General features: G+C 35.0%; 1 protein-coding gene across 1 annotated transcript in view; it reads left to right on the top strand.

The window, feature by feature from the left end:
* Nucleotides 1–1,615: 1,615 nt before the first annotated feature.
* Nucleotides 1,616–10,079, top strand: part of LOC129922591 (potassium channel subfamily T member 2-like) — a 99,171-nt gene continuing 90,707 nt past the window's right edge. The window contains exons 1-2 of the mRNA XM_056009278.1: nucleotides 1,616–1,750; nucleotides 2,723–2,980. The gene's annotated coding sequence lies outside the window, so the exon portion shown is untranslated. The remainder of the gene's footprint in view (nucleotides 1,751–2,722; nucleotides 2,981–10,079) is intronic.

Here is a 10,079-nt window from a genome sequence, read left to right as displayed (position 1 = left end):
GGTTTTCATATTTGTCCGAACCAGAAGTCTTCAGGTTTGACTGAACAAATACTCTAAAGTAATAAAATATCACCATCTTTCTTTAAATTACTTATGATGCCAAGGCCATGATGGTTTTCCAATATGAGTGGACAGTACAATAGCCTTCAGTTATTTTTTTCAACAAAAGCACCCACGGGCGCATTATGCTCAGTGTGCTAACTAGTACTTAACCATGATCTTAAATGATCCTTTCATTTGGGGGGTGGGGCCCATCAACATATTCTTGAACCCGGGCCCACGAGTACCTTGCTACGCCACTGATCTGGATAAGTACACTACTGGAGGATTACTGTAGGATTACTGGATTAACATTTGTTTATTCATTGTGTCTACTTGATCTGGTCTACCTTTGTGCTCGTGATTTAGAGTGTTATGGTCATCTGATCATAGGCCTGCGCAAACCAAAGACAAGAGTGTGTAAGGCAGTGCAGTTCAAGACAGGACACGGAGGAGACCGGGATTGTGAGTCGACCATGAAGTCGGTCCTGGCGGAGTCCTCAAGTGTTATGTACGAGTCCAGGAAGAGATAGAGGCAGTATAGTTTAGTACGGTGATGTACAGTGCACCATTAGTAGTTGTTGATTGTGTTGCCAATTGTCTAGTATTGGCTGTTATCTATATAGTTGACCATTATTAAAGTACCAGATTATTTGGAGCTCTTGTTGTCAGGTTCTTGTGTTGATGTGTTGTGTGTTTAGCAGTGTTTTACAGAACGCCTGATTAGGAGAGAGAGAGAAGAACGTAACAATATTTACAAGCTGACTGTTAGAGTCACCTTGTTGTGTTATTGACTGTTGCAGTGTTGCTGAGCTTGGAAACTACTAGATCTACACACGAGTGATGGAATGCCCTACTACCACACTGCGTGATCGTCTATTCAACCTGTGAGGTTGCTTCTTTTATTCTTTGAAGAGAGAGTTGGACTTAGCCATTTTTTTTTATCTCTCTTGAAACATTAACACCAGCTTGTCTTAGTATTGACATTTGTCACTTTGTTCCTGACCTGAAGACAGAAGCCAGCACCAACAGATCAACATATCAGCCCAAGTAGAACCGGAACCGTGGAACTTAACCAGGGGCCTTTTTTTGGAAAACCTTACCATATCACTATTTAAGACAGGGGTTCTCAACCTGTGGGTCGCCACCCCCTTGGGGGTCGATTGACAATTTGTCAGGGGTCGTTTAAGACCATCGAAAGTATGGCCTAATCTAAAATGTAAAACTTGACACATACATGTTTTTGTAACAACGGAAATTACTATTTTTTATTGTTATTCGAAGATAGATGTAGCAGACAGCAGAATCAGAATTCATTTCAAACATTTTAATTGTCGCAGCAGAACAAATTTCAACAGTTTAAGTAAATGCGCTTAATGCATAAGCCTGTTCGTGTTGTAAAGCTCTGGTATGCCGTACGTAAGGTCATGAGTCATTATTAATCGTCAATAATAATAAGATATAAGTGAATTTAAGGTTCGCCACTTTTTTTTTTTTTTTTTTTTTTATTATTATTTTTTTTTTTTTTAGTGACTTATGAGTTATTAAAAATTTATTTTTATTTCTATTATTTTTGCAACAATTTTTCCCTTAAGAACCTAAGACAAAGGACCTCCATCCTATATCCTTAGGAATTCTCTGGGGTCTGCTAGAGTTACAAAAATGTACATATTATGAAACAATTTGGTTTCTATAAAGTACAGAGCTCAAAGTAAGTATGTGTATGAAGAGCTTACAAAATTATTTCATTTTGGAATATAACTCATTTTAAGATTAAATTCATTATTTATTTTTATTATTATTTATTGTGATAGTGTTTTTGTTTTTTTTAACAATTTAGTAGTCCATTTACTCCATTTTCATGAAATCCTGTCCTGTTTGGGTTGTCTTGAAAATTTATTAATTTGGTCAAAGGGATGTAACCAAAAGAAATTTCCACCTTGCATCTTCCAGTCCTAATTGTCTCTCTTGTTGAAAAAAGAAATTAATAAATAGTTTTAGGTAATTTTTAGTAATTATAATTTTAAAGCAAATAAATGATGTATTAAATACATACACATGCAAATTTTTAATAGTTATTACTTATACAAACACACACACCCATTACATTCAAAACTTATTTTCTTCATTGTTTAAACAGACTTTGTGAATTGATAATTTATGATAAAAATGGAACCTTCCAATTCATTGGAAGAAAATAAAGGAATCCTTGAGAAAAAAAAAATAAAAAAATAAAATAAATAAATAAATAAATAAAAAAAAAATAAAAAATTCCTTGATTTAATATATAACATATGTACATACAATGGATCAATATAAAATTACATTTGGGGTTAGCCTTTATAGTGTTTAATTTTAAAATCAACTATATTTCTATATATTTTATCCAAATCATTAGGGTTAAAATTGACATTATGATACACAGCTTTAAGTCTACTGTTCCATACTAAGTTTCTGTATTCTGATAAAATTATTAAGTTAAAATTATGTATCATCTTGTGTTTAGCTTTAGGCAACTTGTTTAAGAGAATAGATAAATTAATATTCACATAGGTTTCACAATTTCCTTTTAATGAATCTCTTACAGTATTTCTAACATTACTAAATAAAGAACATTCTAAATATAAATGCTTTTCATTGTCACCATTAACAGATTGACAAAATTTACAATATTTTACACCAGGTTTTTTCTTTGAAAATGGAGTCATCCCAAAGATAAGTCTGTAAGATATTTCTTTAGCTTTTGTTGCAATGTGTTTGTTATGAAGGTTAGTAAAAGTGTCTTTAAAATCTGTTATATTTAAATCTTTTCCCCATTTAATCCTAATAGCTAAATTTTCTTGTAACTGTTTTTTTAATGTTGTGTATATTTCTTTATATTTATTGTGTATTGAAGGTTCATTGCCTGAAAGAGTTCTTGAGATGGATCTATAAAAAGGATGTAAGTTTGTGCCAAAATAGTGTGGAATGTTGTTTTGTATTGGAATTAAATTGCTTAATCTCAAACCATAATAATATATTGTAAAAGGAAAATCATTTGGATTCTTAACTACTTGACCTATGAATTTTAATCTGAGTGCACATATTTTAGTTTTGATGTCTTGTAAATTGATCCCCCCATCCTCTTTGTTTTGAATAATTGTAGTATGTTTGATGTTTCTAAGTGTGTTTTTGAAGATGAAACTTCTAATTATGTTATTTAATTGAAATATGTATTTTGTAGGAGGTTCTATGGCTAAATAGACTATCTTTGGGATGACCAAATTGTTTATAAGGATGGCTCTACCAAAAATAGTAGAACCTGTGTGCTTGTACCTGTTAACTAAATTGGATGCCTTAATAATAATATTTTTCCACTGATCTTCACAGAAGAAAAAGGGATTACTATTGTATTCTATACCACATATTTTGATTTTATTTACAAGTTTAAAAGAATATTTTTCCTTAAATGTCCACCTCCCTACACCCATTATTGAGGATTTATTTATGTTAATTTTAGAACCACTGGCATGGCCAAAAATTGTAAACTTTTTAACTATGTTATTAATATCATTTTCAGAGGAGGGAAAAAATGTTGTGTCATCGGCATAAGCCTTAACTTTAACTACTGGGATGGGTCCCGGGATTTTTGTTCCTTTGATAGATGGATCTGACCTAATAGATTCTAGAAAAGGTTCTAGACAAAGGATGTATAAAAAGGGGGATAAAGGACAGCCTTGTCTAACAGATCTTTGAATTGGAAAGGATTGGCTTAAAGAATGGTTGATTATTAGTCTACTGCTGGCATTGGTGTAAATTAGTTTAATGCATTTTATTAAAAAAGGGCTGATTTTACATTTTTCTAATATTTTAAAGAGGAAATTATGGCTGACTCTATCAAATGCTTTCTCTTGGTCTACAGATAACAAGGCAACGCTAGAGTTTTTTTCATGACTGTACATGATAAAATCTCGAATGAAATGTGTCATTCCATCAATACTCCTGTCGGGGTGGGTGCAGTATTGGTCTTGTCCTACGAGTTGGGGAGTGAAGGGTTTAAGTCGTTTAAAAATCATTTTTGTCAGTTGTTTATAGTCTGTATTGAGTAGTGAGATGGGCCTGTAGTCACTTGGAGAACTGTTATCTGTTGTTTTTTTTGGCTAATAGTGTAATATATGCTTCGTTGAAATTTTTTGGAAGTTGTCCTGTTTTAACAGCCTCACTATACAGTCGCAGTAATAGAGGACTTATTAAGGGAAAAAATGTCTTATAGAATTCAAATGTCAGACCGTCCGGTCCGGGAGATTTGTTGTTTTGTGTCGAGTCTAGTGCAGTTTGGAGTTCGTCTAGAGTAAATGGGGTCTCCAAAAGTTCTTCATCGGTCTGCTTCAACTGTTTACAATATTTTAGAAAACATTCTTGAGCCTCCTTGTTTATAGGTTCCAACTGGTAGATATTTTTAAAATGACTTATGAAAACATCTTTAATTTTGTCTTCGTCTTCAACTTTTGAGCCATGTATATCAAGAACACTTGTTATGCATTTACTAGACTGAACATTTTGTTCGATCGACAAGAAAAGTTTGTTTGGGCCTTCTTGACTTAAATAGTTCCTGCATCTAACTTCAGCTCCTTTGTAGATGTAGTTATTTAATTCTTCCAACTTTAATGAGGCTTGAGTTCTATCTATTTCGTCCTCAGCGTGTAATAGTGTGTGCTTCAGTTTCTCTAGTTCTTGTTTTCTACGTGTTTGTACTAGTGTTGATATGACCTGACATTGTTGTTTTATTGAGTTTTTTTTACTAGTGTCCATGTTGTTGTTAGGTTAAAGTTTGGATTGTTTGTATCTTGTAAGCAAGAATTGAGTGTGTTTGAGATTAATTCTATAAAAAGAGGTATTTCTAGAAGAGAATCATTAAATTTCCAATGACTAGTTTTCCTTGTCTTTTTTTTAATTTTCGTACTTATCGTAACTATTATTGCCTTATGGTCTGAATATTCCAGAGACTCTTCTAGATGAGCTACCTTACTTATATGATACTCGGTTGGTACGTAAATTCTATCTAGTCTGGAAGTTACGGGATGAGCTTTATTCACCGAAGTAGTGTCCTGACCTGTGGGATTCACACTCCTGTATGCATCCTGTAACTTAAATTCACACTCAATGTCTTTCAAGAAATTATTAATAGTAGTGTTCATCTGTGAAGGAAGATTTACCGTTGTTGTGTACTGCTTGTCTAGTGTGGACGTGATGTAATTAAAATCCCCTCCTAAAATCAAACTATCCCCTCTATATGTGTCGTGTAATTTTTCACTCAAATATTCAAAAAATTCCCGTTTCTCTGTTCTTTTTGCTGGTGCATAAATGTTAGCCAGTGTAATTGTTTCATTTCTTGTTTCTACTTTAATGATGACTACTCTCCCTTTGTTGTCACTATACTTATGGACTATTTTAAACCTATCTGATACCTGAAAAATGGCTACCCCCCTGCATCCGCTACCATAACTAAAACACCCTTCCTTAAAACCCATGTCTGTTGTGTATGTGTGTGCTTTGTGTTCTGTACCTAAGTTTGTCTCTTGTAAAAAAATAAAGTCTGGTTTATACTTTCTTGATAAATATACTACATATTTTTGTTTGTTTGTGAGTCCATGAATGTTTAGAGACAAAACCGTGATGTCCTCCATGATTTTATATTTAAGTGGGTTTGTTTGTAACTAAGATGTATGTGTGTTTTGGAGAAAATTGAAGTGATATTGGATACCTGTAAGAGAAAAAAAAGTCCGGTTTGCGTGTTTTAGTTGAGTGAACTGTGTATTTTTGTTAATTTTTCAGACTTCGAATGTTAAATGAAAGAATTGTAATGTCAGCCATGATTGTGTGTTGGTGGGTTTTTGCGTTGTGTGTGTGTGTGTGTGCCTACTATTTAAAAATGTTTATGTGTTTGGCGGTGTGTCAGGGTCCTCCCCCTCGTCGATTACTAGAGGTGCAGGAGAGTTGGGGATATCTTCCAAATCTTCCACTTCCTCTCCCGTTCTCCCCCTTTCCCTTCTCACCACAGTGCCTTCCCCCTGGTCATCTGAGGTAGAGGACAGAGAAAGAGTTCTTTTCCTGTTTGTTTTGTTTGGAGAGCTAGGCTCCGATCTAGCGTGTCCGGCAGTTTTCATTTTTTTGTGTGTGTTAGACCCTGTGCTACTTTCGCCTTTTTTTGGAGGGGAAAGGGTACCCCTCCCACTGTCCATACATTTTTTTGCTTTTTACTAGTTCGAACCCTTCTCCGTCTACCTTTTTCATTATCGTTTTTCAAGGTTCGCCACTTATAAAGTTCATATAGGGTGTCTAATTGAAATACTAAGTTGTTAAATCTGTAATATGTGAACCAAAATGTGTACGTTTTGAAAAAGGTTGAACAGTGCATCCATAAATTTTAATTTTAATACGTAAACTTTGTATAGAATACGTAACGTATTGGAGAACATGAACCTTGGATGAACTTCTAATGGTAGTAGGGCAGAAAAGCATGGGCCTCTCGTTGTGCTCTGGTAAGAAACTCTGTTGTGGGCCTCCCATAGTGCTGGTAAGAAACTCTGTTGTTGAACGTAGTGTCTCATAGCCTCCATGGAGTTCAAGTGACCCTTCAGTTGTCTCCTCGCAGCATTTGGACACTCTCGTAAGACATTCACCAATGTTTCCTCTGTCTGCCCCATCAGTTTGTATGTCAATTGTAGCGAAGTTATTTATGTCGAATTATCAGTGATGCCATTTGCTAATGCTTAGCGGACACAATTTCATCAAACTTTCCAAATTACTTAACATCCCATTTGCACCTGCCAGAACTCCAATGAAAGTCAAAAGTGAAAATGTTTAGGAAACAGAAATAGTTTATTGAACTCATTAATAAAGATGCAGCGAAAAATTTCTCTATTACAGACATCTAACACCTTTAGTAAAATCACTAAATTTAGAAAGCCTTCAGGACAGAAGGCTCAAAAGTAAAGTAGCAATCATACATAAAACACTGAACCATAATCTTCAAATACAAAAACAAAATTTAATAAAAATACTCTGAAAGACACAAAGATAAAGGCACATTCCTCCTCCCATATGCTAGGACAAATTTGTACAAATACTCTTTCTTCCCTAGTGCTATTAGAGCATGGAATGGGTTGCCTGAGCTAGCCAGGAAAACCAGTGACTTGGAAGAATTTAAGTCATTGGTAAATATGCATGACTAAATGCATGACGCGTAGGACGTAATCATCTTCTTTTTTGAAGTAACGTCTGTATTATATACGATAAGATAAGTGTTTGTAGTCATGTCCCAATTTGTCTGTGTTGCATTTTCTTCTTCAATTTGCAATAATACATTATTTGCATAACAGCCTGTTCATTATCATGTCTAAATACAGAAAAACGTCACATGTGTATGCAATGTGAATAATAGGAATTAGAAATAGTAAGATAAATAAATGCATATCTTAAAGAGATATTATAAAGAGAATATAATTACAAATTGTTTCATGATTAAACATAAAGCTTTGGCAATGAAAATCAGATTTACTGTTTTTTTTTTTTGGGGGGGGGGGTCGCGGCATAGTGAGGAATTGTAAAAGGGGTCGCCGAGAAAAAAAGGTTGAGAACCGCTGATTTAAGAGGATAAAAAGAGGTTCATTCTTATGTGCATTGACCATATTTTTACTCTGAGCTTCAACTCTTACTGGAAGCAATCATTGATGTAGCAGATAAATATGGAGCAATCCAACCGAAAAATTCTATAGTTCAACAACCAACAAAGTATTGTAGATGTTAGTTTCAAAATAGTCGCGTATGACTATATGATGATTTTTCAAAAGGCGACATTCAATCAGAAATACAATGACTGAGAACGGATCTAAAGGCAACAAAAGTTATTCTTAAAGAAAATAAAAGTGGACATTTGCATGTTTCATATGCCACTAAGGCTTTCAAGAATATCTTTAAATCATTTAACAAAGCCATCCATCGTTTCTTACCATCTGCTTATCTATGGCGTATGTGAAAAAGGATTTTTAAATTAAAATTAAGAACTTTTTGAGACAAAGGAACAAACGACACTTTCACAAAGCGGAATTTTATTAAAAATGAGATCGTTACAGAAAAAAAGTGACATTTACTTATGATTGCGTTGTTGCAAAATTGAACTATATATTAATGGCAATGTTTTCGATTCCAAAGATTAAGGATGCGTGCATAATTTCACATGACTACGCAAACCCAGTGAAATGTAGATAACTTGTAATAAACAGCTGAATTTTAAAGGTTTAATATACACTCATTTCTATAGCTGTTGACAGAACTGTAGGTTCAGCTGACACACGTGAACTCAGGCGATGGAGAAGGGACAGTACTACGGTTACACGCAAATATGATCAATGTTACGGTCATGTGATCCAAAGCCTGCGTGGACTAGAGCGTGACCTCCGTGACCCCGAAGGCGCTGACTAGAGGCACAGTGTGTAAGAATGCGGCGGTTCAAGAGAGGACACGAAGGAGACCTGGACTGTGTTAATCTGGCTATGAAGTCGGTCCTGGTTGAGTCCTCAAGTGTTATGTACGAGATAGAGACAGTAGAGTTTTGTACGTTGATGTACAGAGTAGCATTTTAGTTGTTGATGTGTTTGTTGCCAATTTTCTAGTATTGGCTGTTATCTACTTATTCACTCATTAGTAAAGTACCAGATTAACCAGAGCTCTTGTTGTCAAGTTCTTGATGCGTTAGATGTGCTGTGTTGTGTTTAGCAGTGTTTACAGAAGGCCCGATTAGGAGAGAGAACGTAACATTATAAACTATATGTATTACCGCGCAACAAACAAACGAAAAAAAAAAGATTTTTTAAAGGAGGCGGGGGTGACACTTTGAGCTGACCGCACCGGGTGACACCCACCATAGTGACGCCACTGATATTTACCATTATATTTAGTAAAAACCTAGTGTTGTGAACTCCTGACATGAATCCAAGCGAGAGCGTTTGTGCTAAATTTACCTCTTTTGTGTGAGACACGATGGACTGAGAAATACGAATTCATTCGCTATTGAAGTCAAAACTTTTGTGTCGCGTGTCTCAAAATAACGGCTGTAAGTGAAACCAGACAAACTGCATATGTGTAATCAATGCCTATTTCTCGTGTGTTTCTGATTTTTCTTTTAATTGTCCTCAATTATTCATCTGTTCTTGAATCAGTATCCCTGATGTTGCATTCCAACTTAGCAAAGTTCAACAACACATCAGCAGTCACATTGATGACATTATCAAAAACCAACTTGACCATGCTGAGGTATACTTAAGGGATGGCATCTTAAGGAAGGCGAGACTGCTGTCAGACACACTTGGTATTGGATTGGTGCAGCCTAGAAGTTGCAGTCGACAGACACACCGAGCGAAAACCACATGTTCGGATTTAGAGAGTTATTACAGAACACAGCTTTACACTCCGTATCTTGATTCGTTAGTTTCTTCATTAACGTCTCGCTTATCAAGTAATAATAATGCTCAGTTCAACTTGTTTTGTCTACATCAGGGGTGGGCAAATTACGGCCCGCGGGCCACATGCGGCCCGCCGGAGTGTTTTATGCGGCCTGTGGACACCTACAGATATATAAGGTGTGCCCACAGTATATACATGTAAAAATGATATATAAGGTGTGCCCACAGTATATCATGTAAAAATGCAAATACATTTAAAATAATTCCAAATATCTGTATAAGTTATTGAAACTGTCGCATTATAAAAAGTTTCAAGTAGACGAAGCTTAAGCTAATTGACTATACTTCAATACACTCAGACTTCACTCAGTTTAAGACACAATCTCAGGCCAGTATTTATTCAATGCTATGAAGAACTGTGTTGAGTGTTGGGTATGCTTAGAACAAGATGGCAAATGTAACAACTGATGGATCTCGATCTTTGACTAAGAAAAAGAGTTTGTTTGTTTGTTGTTATTTTAAAGAATATACCAACCATAAACTCTTAACAGGAAAGTTTGCACAAACCTGCATAAAATATCATATTATTGTCTCATA

Source organism: Biomphalaria glabrata, chromosome 13 (assembly GCF_947242115.1).
Source record: "Biomphalaria glabrata chromosome 13, xgBioGlab47.1, whole genome shotgun sequence".
NCBI classification, from domain to species: Eukaryota; Metazoa; Mollusca; class Gastropoda; family Planorbidae; genus Biomphalaria; species Biomphalaria glabrata.
This window is presented reverse-complemented; position numbering and strand designations above follow the sequence as displayed.